The 17791-nt window shown below is 46.3% G+C and overlaps 1 protein-coding gene and 1 pseudogene across 1 annotated transcript in view; both read right to left on the minus strand.

Moving 5' to 3' along the window:
• The window catches only part of LOC126456344 (uncharacterized), a 231013-nt gene that overhangs the window by 153926 nt on the left and 59296 nt on the right, over positions 1-17791 (minus strand). The window lies entirely within an intron of this gene.
• On the minus strand, positions 13415-13532 carry LOC126459625 (5S ribosomal RNA; annotated as a pseudogene).

The raw sequence follows: 17791 nt of genomic DNA on the forward strand, positions 1-17791 counted from the left end.
GTAATTTGCTAAACGTTCACAAAAGTAGCAACAGAAAGGCATGACGATATTGTAGAAACCACGTATCTGTTAGTGAAGTGAATAAACCTTGATGAATAAATCGTCATTTTAATTTGGTTTTATAAAATACACAAATTGCCTTCCAGCCTACATAGACTTGACAATGGAATCAGAAATTGCTTAAAGAAAAGCAGCACAGTTTGCAGATTTTTTTCATAGTCAACCATCAGGACAACTTTGGAAAGAAAAATATTTCAAAATAATATGGAGTTTGTGTCTGATACCTTCGAGTAAAATAACTCTATTCTCCTGCCAGGTGAAATAATTTACCATGTATATAACTGGGCTTAAGGAAACTAAGGATATAATGGGTTGTGTGGTATACTGACTGAGGAGCAAACAGTGAGAAGCAAATGTTGGCAGCCTTTGCGCCCAGCTAGCTGCTGCCTGCTCCAGCGGCCCACATTACCGCTGATAATTATGTGCAAGTGTCTCGTCGTCCTTCCTAGGTAGGGCGAGGACAACGCGAGAGTGCGCCAGCAATCTACCGCGGAGTAAGGCAGCGTGCCAGGTCGTTTAAACCGTGAATTATTGTCTGAGTCTGCGTGAGGGAGCATTTCTGATAATATGAAACCGGCAGAAGTCTTGACGACAGTCCTCGTCTGGACATTTTCTTTACGATCTTTCTACACCTAACTGGTTTTAGAAGTTTCTTACGGTTGCTGTTGTGAAAGAGGTACTGAACACCTGTTGATACTTCACATTTTTTTCTGGGACTAGCTCGTGCAGTGTGCGTGGATTGTCCGCCGCAAAGTAAACTTTAGAAAAACTTATTTCCCCATCATAGTCTTGTTTGTAACTTCTTGCCAGATTATGGCTATATGCAGTGAAAATGTGGATGCAGAAGTGTATTTCATCATTTGGATGTTATGTTGTTCCATGTTTCCAGACGCATGAGGTGGCAGCAGCGCGTCGGTAACTTAGCCAAAAACGCTCCGTTTTGTTTGATTTTTACTTCGAAATCTCTATCACTGTGTTGACCTGCATACCCAATGCTAGTATAGTACCCGAGACAGTGCAGCTAAGATCACATAAGTATTAGTTCTACAGAAGTGTGCAGTAAGAATATCGTGTAAAGTTGATAGCCATGTATCTTGCAGGAGGAAGACCAAAACACAATAACTCACCATATTCCCACGTGCCATTCAGCAGGGTATGGAACGCTCAGTCAATAAATGTATGTAATTATGTTTCGCCTATATGTATGTGTCTGAGTACTGGTGTATCTGTAGATATGGCTGCAATACCAAAATCTATTTTTTGTATACTGTCCTCATGTTCTTCCTATATGTTATTTATAGACCTTCACAAATATTAAATTCTCTATTCGCAGCTTCTAAAATAGTTCTTACAGCATAAACAAAATGATATTTTATTGTTAATTAAGATACATAGTCGTTGATATGAATTGACTGAGGAATATTCCAGCAGTTTACTAATAGTGATTTATCATTCGTTATTGTGTTTCAAGCGGGATTTTTACAGTGTACTTCGTTTGTCTATCCTGTGTTACATTTTCGTCTTGTTTACTCGTTTCAGTATACTGTGGACGTAAAATTTGTTTTACGTCAGGATCTGTTAAACCTATGTAGATTTGTACCAGGGTACGATTTGAACTAACGTAGACTCTGAATTGTCAAAACAAACTGTAGTATAACATTTCCAATGTTGACATGGGTAATGGGCACACTCTGAAAGTCGATAAATTAAAAAATAAATACAGAGTGTAACGGATATAAGTGCAGATATTTTTATATGTGGTACCTTAGCATGTAAACACATCAGTGTGTTCGTTTTTTCTCAGCATCGAACAATCTTTTCTCATATACGTCACAAACTTTATGACCAAATGCTTTCTGTACAGACGAGCTTTACCATTAAGTGGACTACGCTTGCGTCCATGCATCCACACTTGAACACATGACCTACTGCGCAGGGGAAAATAAACATTAATGGCTTGCTATTGCCACATTTACTAAAGCACTCCGTCTTCAGGCCACGAGTGGCCTACCGTGACCATCCGACTGCCGTGTCATCCTCCGTGGAGGATGCGGATAGGAGGGGTGTGGGGTCAGCACACCGCTCTCCCAGTCGTTATGATGGTATTCTTGAACGAAGCCGCTACTATTCGGGCGAGTAGCTCCTCAATTGGCATCACGAGGCTGAGTGCACTCCGAAAAATGGCAACAGCGCATGGCGGCCTGGATGGTCACCCATCCAAGTGCCGACCACACCCGACAGTGCTTAACTTCGATGATCTCACGGGAACCGGTGTATCCACTGCGGCAAGGTCGTTACCTGCCACATGTACTACCCAACCTGAAAATATACGACTTGTAATGGCTATAATTATTGCTCAGCAAATGACATAAATACTGATGAAATGTTTTGTAGTAGACCATCCTCAGTCACCTGCACTTTTACCCGTTAGACTTTGCAGAAAGACCTAGGGGGTTAATGGTACTTAAGGTTAGTAAATGCAGCGGATTTAGGATGAACTGCGCTATTCACAAACACAACGCTACAAATTAAAAATAAATTCACTGTAGACAATACTTCCCCATCTATGTTCCAGAATGGAGCGTTGTATCCTGGTCAGAAGTTACCGGGAAACATTAGGCAAGTAACTGAAAATCCCAATGTATTCAAAAACAACGTAAAACGTTGGCCCCTCCTACAATTTATTTATTTGCACTGAGGGATGTAAATTTCCATATCTCGAATGATTGTATTGAACAGATATTTACTTAGCTTGTATACACACAGCTAATAGCAGTAGCTATGAAGTTACATAAATCTTTACTTTGAAGTATTGTATGACAACAGCAGTCGGCTAGTGCAAGAGGGGGAGCTCTGGTTTTTGCCGAAACAGCAGTTTTCTTCTGATATACGTAAAGTAATGTATTAAGTGAGTGGAGTAGATTAGCAACTCTCTTAATTTGGTGGTGCCTCTTAATATGTAACGTGGGCCCATTCCACATCCTTGAAGAATCCCCCTCATCATATAATTTACAGAATATGATGTGTGAATAAATGAAGGTGTGAATGAACGAATGCGCTCTGCTGGATATCTGGCTGTGCATGGGTCCATTCTATGATAGGGAAAGTTGAGCGAGGCGGATTGAGCAAACGATAGGAAGCCACACGTTCCAGCAATCCATCAGGGAGATGTCATACTAGTTTCATAGGGGCATGTCTAGTGTTAGAGATGTCATTGTGGAGTGTAGATGTCAGGGAAGCTCAGATACACACAGCAGGCGTGAATAATAGAACTTTACGGGCCGCCAAACTCAGAAGCATGCTGTACGAGCAAACAGTCAAACACCTTTGTCAAACTTATCAGGTGCAAAGGTCAGAACAGCACATCGAGGCGATTGCGCTCTCTCTCTCAGTAGTCGTTCTGGTTCTCAGAAGCAGTTGGTTATACGGAGAAGTTTAAAAAGATTTTATTCATTTATGAGTCATGGTGGACGAAGTGGCACTCTTAAGGGGGTATTTGAAGCTGACGGGTGTCTTGCGGAAGGTGACTACTTGACTATGCGGTGGCGGTAAATAAAACTTGTTAAGTGGCGTTTTAGTGGTTTGGACTCGAAGCTCGAATTTGGTCGATGGTAAGATGGACGCAGGTGCTATGAAAAATATTTGGTTAACAGCAGGCTATCCGTACTATGGCAACGGTCAAGAATCGTTGAAGCTTTAATCTATCAGCCTGATAATGATCTCACACACCAAGCAAGGACCACTGCATAATAGTTCGAAGAAGTTCATGAGCTTTTGCTCTTCCGTCCTGCTAAAAACTCCAACCTGGACCACGATGATTGTCTTTAGAATGAAACAGAGCGTGGTTTGCATGGCAGATGAATTTGTCCAAAAACCCAGAAGCTATTCGTCGTACTGAAGGGAAGAGTGTTAAGAAATTTTACAACTACTATATCTGAAATTTGTGTAAAGCCATCCCCCAAGATAAATGCTTTAATTCGCGCAAATAGTGGCCGAACACGTTAATAGTTACGCACATTGTGAATTCATTGGGCTGCATAAAGTGTAATAAGAGCAATTGTTGCTAAAGTTTACGTTATAAGTTCTGAAGTACAGAAGATGTTACTGGTGGTTTTAAGTTCCAGAACTTCGATTATTATCATTATTTTGACGCAAGCCTGAACAAACTTCTGTCTAACTTAATATAAATTATATTCAAATGAACAATAGCTTTGCGAAGTACAGTTAACTCCCGTTCTAAGACTGTACACGCGTAGCAAAAATTTAACAGCTGCAGTTTAGCAGTCAAATACTTGTATAGATTTTTCAAGAACGAATGTCATTTCTACTTCAGCTATGTGATCACAATGTTACATTCCGACTGTTACCAAAATAAAATTTAGCTTGTCTAGAATTTTACAATACACTAGTGTGGCTGGGGGCGGGGCGGGGCGAAGGGGAGAAATACTCTACACAACTAATATTGTCGTCCAACGTCTGGCTGCATATATGACTCCACAATCAAAAATACCACTCATGGAGGTCAACTACAATCACTGCAGTTATGGAAAATTCTTTTGAACAGCCGTTCCGCATGTCTTATGAAACGTAAGTGGGATACTGAACACGTTTCTCCAAACATTAATCCTATACCTTGGATCACTAGAACGCAGAGCTTGTTGGGAAACTGCTGTGAGTCGTATAGCTTCTAAGCGCTGTTGTTATTCCGTAGTAGTAGATGCTCTGCTCGACTCCTCAGGGTCGCGTTAACTGCTTCTGCTGTTTCACGTGACAACCGGTGTAGCTGGTAGCTGGCTTCCTAGGCGCTGAAGATCAGAGCAATGTGTGAAGTTCGCTCTATTCTTCTTCGACGAGGTAAATAAGAGTTTACCGTGGCGAAGATCTCGACGGAAGTCGTGTCTCATGATGGACGTCATAGTGTGTTTCACATGTCAGGCAAGGGGGACATTAAGATTTAACGTCCCGTCGACATCGAGATCATTAGAGACGGAGCACACGCTCAAAATGGAAGGATAGGGAGGCAAATCGACCGTGCCCCTTCAAAGGAGTCGTCGTGGCATTTGCCTGGAGCAATTTAGGGAAATCGCAGAAAACTTAAAGCTGGATGGCCGGACCGGACGCGGATTTGAACCGTCGTCCTCCCGCATGCAAGTCCAGTGTGCACTGCGCCACCTTTCTCAGTCACATCATTGTGTGTGTGTGTGTGAAAAGAAAGTAGTGCCTTTGGTACTGTTGCTGTAACCTATTCCATTTTTTCGCTGTTGTGGTTCTGCGCGATGAGGTCTCTGTCCTGCTACGTAACCACACCCTTGTATTGGTATCAGAGCATTACACGTGACAGTACGACGCGAATGTGACAGATTTAGAAACCAAGTATTCAAAATAGTGCGTGTCACTGCAATACGCATGTTTCTTATACGTACAGTATTCGAAAAGAACAGTAATGGGATTAATATCGTTTCACATAGGTCTGAATCGCCACTTGAAAGAATTATACGCATAGTCGTAGGAAGAAGATGAAACGCGTCGGGGCGGCGAGAATCCGGCCTTCGTGACCAGTCAAAAACCATCAGAGATTTATACATGGAAAATAACGCTGCAATCGTACGAGTACCGCTGCTGTGACAACAGCATATCTTTAGTTTCACGTTTTACTGTTGTATGCGAATGTAAAGAAGACAAACGAATAGGAAGGCGTACCTCCTTTGCAGGTTAAATTACTATTTAGTCTGTCTCACGATTTTGTGATCTTATAAATCCATATGTGTCGCCCTGGAACTGTACTTAGTTAGCCTGCGTACATTGGGACGTCCGATTTTCGGCGTTTTTCGAGCACACAGTGAGCGGTGAAAGTGAAGTGTTAAACTAAAATATTTTACAAAACGTCCAAAAATGGTTTTCCTGGTGTACGCAGGCCAAGTAAGTACAACTCCAGGATGACACATATGGAATAACAAGATCACAATATCATGAGAAGAACCAGCAACTAGTGCCAAAATGTTGTTTCTCATCTAATAAAAAAAAGAGAATAAGAAGAAACCGTGTAACTAATAATAATAATACCTGTAATCATTTTGCCCGCATCTCGTGGTCGTGCGGTAGCGTTCTCGCTTCCCGCGCCCGGGTTCTCGGGTTCGATTCCCGGCGGGGTCAGGGATTTTCTCTGCCTCGTGATGGCTGGGTGTTGCGTGTTGTCCTTAGGTTAGTTAGGTTTAAGTAGTTCTAAGTTCTAGGGGACTGATTACCATAGATGTTAAGTCCCATAGTGCTGAGAGCCATTTTGTAGTCGTTTTGTAACGTTATTATTACGCTGTCTAGTCACATTAATGTGACCAGCTTTCAAAAGCAGCGCAGTGCTGTGAGACATGCAGAAACATAGTCAGTGAGGTTCTGGAAAGCACAAACAGGTATATAGAGCCATGTCGACTCCAATGCCTTGGACAGCTGCGCTCGATTTCTGTGTTGGGGATCCATGGCGCGGACAGCCCGATCGTGGTGGTCTCACATACTCTCGATTGGGTTTATATCCGGGAGTTTGGTGGCCAGGGGGGTACGCTAAACTCGTCGTGGTGGTCTTCGAACCATGCACATACACTGCCAGCTGAATGACACATTGTATTGTCCTGCTGGTAGATGATATCCTGTTGAGGAAAAAGAAACTTCGGGTATGAGTGGATATGGTCCCCAGGGACAGATGCATACTTGTGTTGATGTATTCTGGCTTCCAAAATGACGAGATCAGCCAGAGAATGTCCTCCAGTCTGGACACTCCCAACGACGGTTATAGCGTGTTTGCTTTCCAGTCTTTAGATCCCGACTGCCATCTGTCCTATGGATTATAATGTATGATTTATCCGAAAAGTCCATATGTCACCATTCAGTGGACGTTCAGTTGCGGTATTGCCGTGCAAATTCCAGCCTTCGTCCGCATGCGTGCATGAGCCGGGTGCCTGCTGCGCAAGCCCGTACCCCTCAACATTCACTGAACGGTCGTTGAGGAGACACTGTTGACAGCCAGCCCCTTGGTTCCTCTTGGCGGTCAGTTGCTCAACATTAGCACGTCTAAGTAAGCAAAAACTCTCTGAAGAAGGTCGCATGCAACAGGAACCGAAACGTCGGTTGCTTTATATATATTAACAATGCGGTCATAGACCCAGAAAAATTTTATTGAATGTGACAATGGCCGGGGAAGCCTACGTTTATGTTAGCACGTCTGTTCACCAGTACAAATCTTTACAGCCCTCATTCACAACTGTCATTTCTGGACCTTGATCCACTGCAGTTGCCTCGCCGCCAGTTTTGGATGACGCCATTTTGCCATGCACGATATAATCTGAGGTGACGAAAGTCATGCGATAGCGATATAGGCCGGCCGGTGTGGACGAGCTGTTCTAGGCGCTTCAGTCCGGAACTGCGCTGCTGCTACGGTCGCAGGTTCGAATCCTGCCTCGGGCATGGATGTGTGTGATGTCCTTAGGTTATTAGTTACGTTTAAGTCTATGGGACTGATGACCTCGGATGTTAAGTTCCATAGAGCCATTTGAACCATTTGATAGCGATATACACATATACAGATGGCAGTAGTATCGCGTACAGAACGTATAAAAGGGCGATGCATTAATGGAGATGTCATTTTTACTTAGATGATTCATGTGAAAAGGTATCCGACATGATTACAGTCGCACAATGGGCATGAACAGACTTTGAACGCGGAATGGTAGTTGGAACTAGAAGCATGGGTAATCGTATTCCGAGATCCACAGTGTCAAGAGTGGGTCGCAAATACCAGATTTCAGTGATTACCTCTCATCACGGACAACGCAGTGGCCGACGGCCTTCACTTAACGAGCGAGAGCAGCGTCGTTTGCGTAAAATTATCAGTGCTAACAGAGAAGCCACATTGCGTGAAATAAACACAGAAATCTATGTGGGGCGTAAATGAACATTTGCGTTAGGACAGTGCGGCTAAATTTGGCGTTAATGAGCTATGGCAGCAGACGACCGACGTGTGTAGCTTTGCTAAGAATATGTCACCTGCAGAGCCTCTCCTGGGTTCGTGACTTTATTGGTTGGTCTCTGGACGACTGGAAAACTTTAGCCTGGTCAGATGAGTCTCAATTTCAGCTGGTGGTCGGTTTGGAGTGTGGCAAGCAGACCCGACGAAGCCATGGGCCCAAGTTAACCAGCAAGGCACTGTGCAGGCTGTTGTTGGCTCCATAATGATGAGGGCTGTTTTTATGTGGAATATGGATCAAATGGCTCTGAGCACTATGGGACTTAACTTCTGAGGTCATCAGTCCCCTAGATTTAGAACTACCTAAACCTAACTAAGGACATCACACACATCCATGTCCGAGGCAGGATTCGAACCAGCGACCGTGGCGGTCGCGTGGTTCCAGACTGTAGCGCCTAGAACCGCTCGGTCACTCCGGCCGACTTATGTAGAATAGACTGGGTCTTCTGGTCCAACTGAACCGATCATTGGGCTGGAAGTGGTTATCTTGGGCTACTTGGAGACCATTTTCGGCCTTTCGTGAACCTCATATTACCAAATAACAATGGCATTTTTGTGGATGACAATGCGCCATGCCAGCGGCTCTCAGTTGTTCGCGTTTGGTTTGAAGAAGATTCTGGAAAATTCGAGCGAATTATTTGACCAACAGATCACCCGACATGAATGAAAATTTATGAGACACACTCGAGAGGTCACTTCGTACACAAAATCCTGCACCGGCAACGCTTACGCAATTATGGACGACTATAGAGGCAGCGTGGGTCAGCATTTCTGCAGAGGACTTGCAACGAGGTGCCACGTCGAGTTGTTGCACAACGCCGGTACAAAGGAGATGCGACACGATATTAGGAGGTATCCCATTACTCTTGTCACCACCGTGTACTTTAACCACGGCGGCTCGCGAGTGGTTTACAAACTTACCGTTTCGGAAACGTTTACACCCTTGGCCCGATAGCCAATGGTTCAAATGGCTCTGAGCACTATGGGACTTAACTTCTGAGGTCATCAGTCCCCTAGAACTTAGAACTACTTGAACCTAACTAACCTAGGGACATCACACACATCCATGCCCGAGGCAGGATTCGAACCTGCGACCGTAGTGGTCGCGTGGTTCCACACTGTAGCGCCTAGGACCGCTCGGTCACCCCGGCCGACCCGATGGCCAATGATCTGCCCTATTGAACGTCAGGTAAATCACTCCGTTTTCGCATTACTACAAGGACTGCATTGTTTTCAATGCCTCAACCCCCCTCGACACGATTTATATACCCTCCACTGCTAGTGCTGCCATCTGCCGTTGGTGAGTGGTTACTGCACGTTGACGTCGAATATAGGCGGTAGTCACCTTAATGTGACTGAACCGTCTATATTCATAAAAAAAGATTTGCATAACAGGCTACTGAAGATGCTTGACAAATAAAAAGAAGTGAAACGCGTATGATACAACACAAACAGGCTTTCATTTAGTTTCATAGTTAGGTAAAATCACCAAGAAGATCGCACAACGTTACGTCACATTGGACATTGAGAGCTGACGTTAGTATTTGTTCCTGATTGATGGAAACGAGAGCAGAAAGCAGTCGGCTTTCACCGTGAGGTTGATCGCCGGGCGACCCGGTGATGCAACAGATGCTCGTGGACCTTGCGAGAGCCGAGCTGTTACGGAGGCGGCCTGTAAACCGGCTGGCGGCTGCGGGCCTGCGGCTCTGTAGAGGCGGTAAACACCAAACAGCCGGCGGCGGCCGTCAGCGGCAGAACGGTGCGACCTCTGGAGGCCGGGGCGGCGCGGCGCGGCGCCTGCTTGTTCATTCACCTTGCGGCTCAGCGGCGCGCAGGCCAGTGTTTTGCTCCGGCTGACAAGTAACGGCGACCGCCGCCGCACTTCAATTTCCCTCACAAAAGAGGTTTCCCAAGGTTGCGCTCTGTACAGCGCGTACCACGTCACGTCTACTGTCGTGGCATTTCGTAAACAGTTGCAGGCGGAGAAACGAGGTTACTGACAAGTGATAGTAAGTAAAGGGGCGACCTACTCGTGCCCCCTAACACGCAGCGTGGTGGATTGCGATACAGAGGTGTGAACGAGATCCGGACCGAATCCGACCGCGACATTAATGAGCGTCCGATTGGTACAGCGACTAGACAGCGTGTGGTTTTAACGCGGATTTTATGCACTGCTTCCTCGTTTAAGAGAAAAACAACGCGTTAGTGGTTAATTTCACAATAAAATTCAGTTGTCAGTCGCGTAGGTTCGCCTGCTTAGCTGAGTGGTAACGTGTTTGCCTCCCTTGCAGCGGGCCCGGGTTCGATTTCCGGCCGGGTTGGAGGTTTTCTCCACTCGTGAAGTGGGTGTTGTGCTGTCTTCATTATCACTATCACCGACTCGCAAGTCGCGCAATGTCGCGTTACCTGAAATAAGACTCGCAACTCTGCTGCCGAACTCCCCCGGATGGGGCCTCCAGGCCATCAGTACCACACGCTCATTTCATTTTTTGTCAGTCGCGAACATATTTTCATTTCGCCTTGCCGGTTTGGATAAATTAATGTTGAATTGTGCAGTAGTGGTGATTCGCAACAGACTGAAGGAATGCAGGACATTTAAATAAATTGAAGCATGCCATATTGCATGACTGGGAATTTTCCGCCAGAAATTTCATAGTCAGGGTTTATAACATAATATTCTTCTCGACGCTATTTCCCTTGCAAAACAACATGCCTGGTCTCAAAGTAACATGATGCAAATGAACAAAAAAAGTTACTTGCTAGAGGTTGTTACCCCCTTGATCAATATCGTAGACTTGACGTTTATTTTTTACGGAGACGATGGAGCTTCTAGACAGCGTTAATCTTCACCGACGTCTATTTGGGGGCGAAAAATCACTTTAAGATCTAAATGGGCCTTTACGACCTAATGCGATTTAAAACTGGTATACATAGAGTACCATCTTTTAACACCACAAAATGCTCAGCTCCAACATTAATAGGAGGAGGCGTCTTCAAGTTTAAATCATCACCTGAAAAAAGAAGCTTCGTAGTTAATTCTTTGTTCGGAGGTACACGGCTGCAGTGCCAGTACACATACAAATCCCCGCGTCACAGTACCGTAGCACGCCGCTGGGGGTGAGAAAAGAAAATGACGCTACCCATTAATGAAGCGGAGTGCGCATGTGGTAATTTTCATTTTATTTGTAGTAGTAGAACGCTGCAACAATCCATGAGGAGTTGAAGAAACTGTACAGCAACAATTCAGCATCATGTGGCATAGTGGCAGGTGGCGGAGTGGCTTCCATTGTGTTCCAACAAGTTTGCATGACGAAGAATGAAGTGGCAGACTTCCTTTCAGTGAAGAACTGGGAATCGCACAAGGAATGGTAGGCCTGGTGCTCCAAGACATGCCTATCCAAATATAGGTGATAATAGAAATATGAAAATCAGTCAAGGATGAGTTCTCAACACCTTGGACGGCTTTCTAAACACACCAAAGGTCTGTGTATGAAGATAGTAACTGCTCTCGAAAGAACAGATACCATTGGTGACCGTGCAGCTTCTCTAGAATAAATGATAATTAATTGAAGCCCTGAGCTGCCGATAGGTGTTGTTGATATACCTCGATGGAGACAGCTGAAAATGTGTGCCCCGACCGGGACTCGCTATTCATCTGTGTCCTCGATGGCTCAGATGGATAGAGCGTCTGCCATGTAAGCAGGAGATCGCGGGTTCGAGTCCCGGTCGGGGCACACATTTTCAGCTGTCTCCATCGAGGTATATCACAACACCTGTCGGCAGCTAGGGTTTCAATTAATTATCACCAAAGTTTGCCGCCCATTGGTTTCCCGACTGCTCACAGACATCAGAAAGCGGAAATGCTGCAGGTGTGTCCGGCCAATCCAGATGTCTTCTGTCGCCGCCTAATCACCTTGGGTGGGTGCCATGTATATCACTACGTTCCCCAAACAAATGAGAAAAGAAAGCAATAGAAACATGTGGACTCACCACCACCGAAAAAGCTGGAGATGAAACTTCATTACAGAAGGTGATGCTGAGTGTGTTCTAAGATTGTCATGGTCTATTGTTGACAGATTATGCTCGTAAGGGGAAAACCATTGCAGAAGCATACAGCTGAAAACTGCAGTCGAGGTTACAAGAGGCTGTGAATACCGAGTGCTAGAAGGTGGTGTCCTTACTCTATAATGCTGTAGGTCATTCTGCACGTGTCACAGTCACTCATGCCGTTTTTGTAGGCTATCAGGTTTTGCTTCAACCCCATATTCTCACGATGTGGTACCCAGTGTCTTCTCCCTCTTTCTTCGGTCGAAGAAACCATTGCATGGAAGACATTTTGAGAGTGACGACGAGGTGATATCAGCGAAAATATAGATTTCTACAATCAAGCAGCCACAACGTAAGCCATCGTTGGGAAAGATGTGTCGCGTTGACAGATAAATGTCACCAAGTTTCGTAGTTGCAGCTCGATTCCCTCGAGGTGGTAACTCAAACTTGATAACTACTTTTCGTATTTTTTGGCAGAAGAAGCCCGTTGAGGCTCGATTGGAGGCTGCACGAGGAGAATGGGCACTAGGAAGCGAGATGCTTTGCTTCGCTTGTGTAGCTTTCGGTCGTGGAGGAGCGAGAGGCGGAAGTGAGGGGAGAGAGGCGGCGGGCGCGTAAGCGGCAGAGTCTGGGGACGCCCACAGCACAGCCTACAGAGCGGCGGCGGCAGGACGGACGCCTCCACCTTGGCCTTCGCGGACGGCTGCTTTTTGCGCGGCGCTCTCGCCGCCTTTCACGTGACGCGGCCGGCGCCTCGCCGTCTACAGTGCTCGCGTCACGCGCCGGCAGTCGCAGCCAGGAAGAGACCGGCACCGCGCCTTCTGTCCGCTTTCAACCGAGGGCGGCGGGGGCGCTTACTGCGACGGCAAGGGATAGACCACAGCCAGAGCTTTAGCACCACGTTCACATCGAGCTAGATTAAGAGAGGCGGAATAAGAGCGAAGCGGACGCGGATAGAGCAGGAAATTCACTGAGGCATTTAAAGGACAGGTCCGTTATTCGTCCGAAATGATTCACGGGTTCTAAATTCAGTACACTCTGGAAGGGTTAGAGCCGTGCTTCTGTCACAGAGGAATAATCTACTCGTACAAGCACTCCGTGTTCAGGCCACGAGTGGCCTACAAGGACCATCCGACCGCCGTGTCATCCTCAGTGGAGGATGAGGATAGGAGGGGCGTGTGGTCAGCACACACAACTCCCGGTCGTTATGATGGTTTTCTTTGACCGGAGCCGCTACTATTCGGTCGAGTAGCTCCTCAGTTGGCATCACGAGGCTGAGTGCAGCCCGAAAAATGGCAACAGCGCATGGCGGCCCGGATGGTCACCCATCCAAGTGCCGGACACGCCCGACAGCGCTTAACTTCGGTGATCTGACAGGAACCGGTGTATCCACTGCGGCAAGGCCGTTGCCCTACTCGTAAAAGGGGTGAACAAAAATATAAAACAAAGCGAGAAATGCATCCTTGCTGATGCTCACGAAGCCTTCAGGTTGCGGTGTTGTATTTGATCACGAACGGCACCTGTCTTCAATTCGTTGAAGTGTCTGTCGTGGTTAGAGCAGTGATCTGCGTAGTCGTAACTGCATAATCTCGACTGTGGGCAAATTGTTGGTGCTCGTATGGCAAGTGGTTCCTTCACTAAGCTACGCCAAGTGGGTCGTGTTTCAACAGGGACCGTATCGGACACTTAGACGGTACACAAGGCAAGTGGAAAAACTTTACCCGCCACACACCGTCAGGTGGCTTGCGGAGTATGGATGTAGATGTAGATGTAGATGTAGAATTCAGAACGCGGACGAAAGTGTGTGCTGAGCGATCGTGACAGACGGTAATTGAAAAGGACCGTGGTGAAAAATAAAGGGACGACAACTGCAAATGTAGCTGCAGTACTTATTATCTCACTCGTGAACCCTGTCGGCGCCAAAACGATATGAGGGGGGCACCATAACCAGGAAATTGCAGGGTGATCTGAAATTCCAGAAACACTTAGCGGCGGTGCAAATGCCAAAAACAAGAAAAAGTGGTGCTCAAACCATTATACTCCGCAAGCTACCCAACGGTGTGTGGCGGAGGGCACCTTACGTGCCACTATCATTACCTCCCTTTCCTGTTCCAGTCGCGTATGCTTTGCGGGAAGAACGACTGCCGGAAAGCCTCCGTTCGCGCTCGAATCTCTCTAATTTTACATTCGTCATCTCCTCGTGAGGTGCAAAGAGAGGGAAGCAATATTTTCGATACCTCATCCAGAAACGCACCCTGTCGAAACCTCGACAGTAAGCTACACCGCGATGCAGAGCGCCTCTCTTGCAGAGTCTGCCACTTGAGTTTGATAAACATCTCCGTAACGCTATCACGCTTACCAAATAAGCCTGTGACGAAACGCGCCGCTCTTCTTTGGATCTTCTCTATCTCCTCTGTCAACCCGACCTGGTCCGGATCCCACACTGATGAGCAATACTCAAGTATAGGTCGAACGAGTGTTTTGTAAGCCACCTCCTTTGTTGATGGACTACATTTTCTAAGGACTCTCCCAATGAATCTCAACCTGGCACCCGTCTTAGCAACAATTAATTTTATATGATGATTCCACTTCAAATCGTTCCGTACGCATACTACCACATATTTTACAGAAGTAACTGCTACCAGTGTTTGTTCCGCTGTCATATAATCATACAATAAAGGATCCTTCTTTCTATGTATTAGCAATACATTACATTTGTCTATGTTAAGGGTCAGTTGCCACTCCCTGCACCAAGTACCTATCCGCTGCAGATCTTACAAGGGGTGCCCCCGCCATGAACCATGGACCTTGCCGTTGGTGGAGAGGTTTGCGTGCCTCGGCGGTACAGATAGCCGTACCGTTGGTGCAACTCAAACAAAGAGGTATCTGTTGAGAGGCCGGACAAACGTGTTGTTCCTGTTCCACACTATTCCCAACTTCAGGTCGAGCTTACGCCCCAAGAATCAAAGATAACGGGGTTTCGGCGATGCGCCCCATGGTTACTCTGCGTCATCGCATTACCACCAAGGATTATCTGACCATTTTCGCTGATCATGTCCATCCCATGGTAGAATGTTTGTTCTCAACGGTGATGCTGTGTTCCAAGGCGACATGGCCCCTGTTGACATAGGCCGCACGATCCAGAGCTAGGTTTGTGACCACGAAGATGAATTGTCGCATCTCCCCTATCCATCACAGCCACTGACCTCAATATTGCTCAGCCTTTGTTGTCAACTTTGGGCAGACGTGTGTGTAATCCCTATCCATCTCCACCACTGTTACTTGAACTTGCCACTGTTTTACAGGAACAATGCTACACTGTTCCCCAAAATACCGTACAGGACGTGTATTTATCTATTCCGAGGTGGCTAGAAGCTGTTTCGATTGCCAACGCGTTACCTACAGCGTTTGAGGCACGACAATGTGTTGTGTTCTTGGTATTTCCATACTTCTGTCCACCCCTTATTGTTGCTGTTGTTGTTAATATCTTCAGTCCAGAGACTGATTTGATGCAGCTCTCCATGCTACTCTATCCTGTGCAAGCATCTTCATCTCATCTACTGCAACCCACATCCTTCTGAATCTGTTTAGTGTATTTATCTCTTGGTCCCCCTCTACGATTTTTACCCCCCACACTTCCCTCCAGCACTTAACTGGTGATCCCTTGATGCCTCAGAATGTGTCCTATCATCCGATCCCTTCTTCTAGTCAGGTTGTACCACAAATTTCTCTTCTCCACAGTTCTATTCAGTACCTCCTCATTACTTACGTTAGGTATCCATCTGCCGCCCTGGATTTATGACCTTAGCAGTTAAGTCCCATAAGATTACACACACACATTTGAACTTTTTTTTTTTTTTTTTTTTTTTTTGAGCTACCCATCTAATCTTCAGCATTCTTCTGTAGCACCACATCTCAAAAGCTTCTATTCTCTTCTTGTGTAAACTGTTTACCGTCCATGTTTCTCTCCATACATGGCTACACTCCACACAAATACTTTCAGGAATGACTTCCTGACCCCCTCGTGAAAAATTACGGCTGTAGTTTCCCCTTGCTTTCAGCCGTATGCAGTACCAGCACAGCAAAGCCGTTTTGGTTAGTGTTACAAGGCCAGATCAGTCGATCATCCAGACTGTTGCCCCTCCAACTACTGAAAAGGCTGCAATCCCTAATAAGGAACCACACGTTTGTCTGGCCTCTCAACAGACACCCCTTTGTTTGGGTTGCACCAACGATACGGCTATCTGTACCGCTGAGGCATGCAAACCTCCCCACCAACGGCAAGGTCTATGGTTCTTGGGGGGCTACCCCTTGTAACTTCCTCAATTGCACCGCTTTGGTTCGTTGTCGCTACTTTTCTCTCTCTCTCTCTGTTCTATTGCATGGTACATACAGGGTGTTTCAAAAATGACCGGTATATTTGAAACGGCAATAAAAACTAAACGAGCAGCGATAGATACACAGTTTGTTGCAATATGCTTGGGACAACAGTACATTTTCAGGCGGACAAACTTTCGAAATTACAGTAGTTACAACTTTCAACAACAGATGGCGCTGCAAGTGATGTGAAAGATATAGAAGACAACGCAGTCTGTGGGTGCGCCATTCTGTACGTCGTCTTTCTGCTGTAAGCGTGTGCTGTTCACAACGTGCAAGTGTGCTGTGGACAACATGGTTTATTCCTTAGAACAGAGGATTTTTCTGGTGTTGGAATTCCACCGTCTAGAACGCAGTGTTGTTGCAACAAGACGAAGTTTTCAACGGAGGTTTAATGTAACCAAAGGACCGAAAAGCGATACAATAAAGGATCTGTTTGCAAAATTTCAACGGACTGGGAACGTGACGGATGAACGTGCTGGAAAGGTAGGGCGACCGTGTACGGCAACCACAGACGGCAACGCGCAGCTAGTGCAGCAGGTGATCCAACAGCGGCCTCGGGTTTCCGTTCGCCGTGTTGCAGCTGCGTTCCAAATGACGCCAACGTCCACGTATCGTCTCATGCGCCAGAGTTTACACCTCTATCCATACAAAATTCAAACGCGGCAACCCCTCAGCGCCGCTACCATTGCTGCACGAGAGACATTCGCTAACGATATAGTGCACAGGATTGATGACGGCGATATGCATGTGGGCAGCATTTGGTTTACTGACGAAGCCTATATTTACCTGGACGGCTTCGTCAATAAACAGAACTGGCGCATATGGGGAACCGAAAAGCCCCATGTTGCAGTCCCATCGTCCCTGCATCCTCAAAAAGTACTGGTCTGGGCCGCCATTTCTTCCAAAGGAATCATTGGCCCATTTTTCAGATCCGAAACGATTACTGCATCTCGCTATCTGGACATTCTTCGTGAATTTGTGGCGGTACAAACTGCCTTAGACGACACTGCGAACACCTCGTGGTTTATGCAAGATGGTGCCCGGCCACATCGCACGGCCGACGTCTTTAATTTCCTGAATGAATATTTCGATGATCGTGTGATTGCTTTGGGCTATGCGAAACATACAGGAGGCGGCGTGGATTGGCATCCCTATTCGCCAGACATGAACCCCTATGACTTCTTTCTGTGGGGACACTTGAAAGACCAGGTGTACCGCCAGAATCCAGAAACAATTGAACAGCTGAAGCAGTACATCTCATCTGCATGTGAAGCCATTCCGCCAGACACG

Source organism: Schistocerca serialis, chromosome 2 (genome assembly GCF_023864345.2).
Source record: "Schistocerca serialis cubense isolate TAMUIC-IGC-003099 chromosome 2, iqSchSeri2.2, whole genome shotgun sequence".
In the NCBI taxonomy this organism is placed as follows: Eukaryota; Metazoa; Arthropoda; class Insecta; order Orthoptera; family Acrididae; genus Schistocerca; species Schistocerca serialis.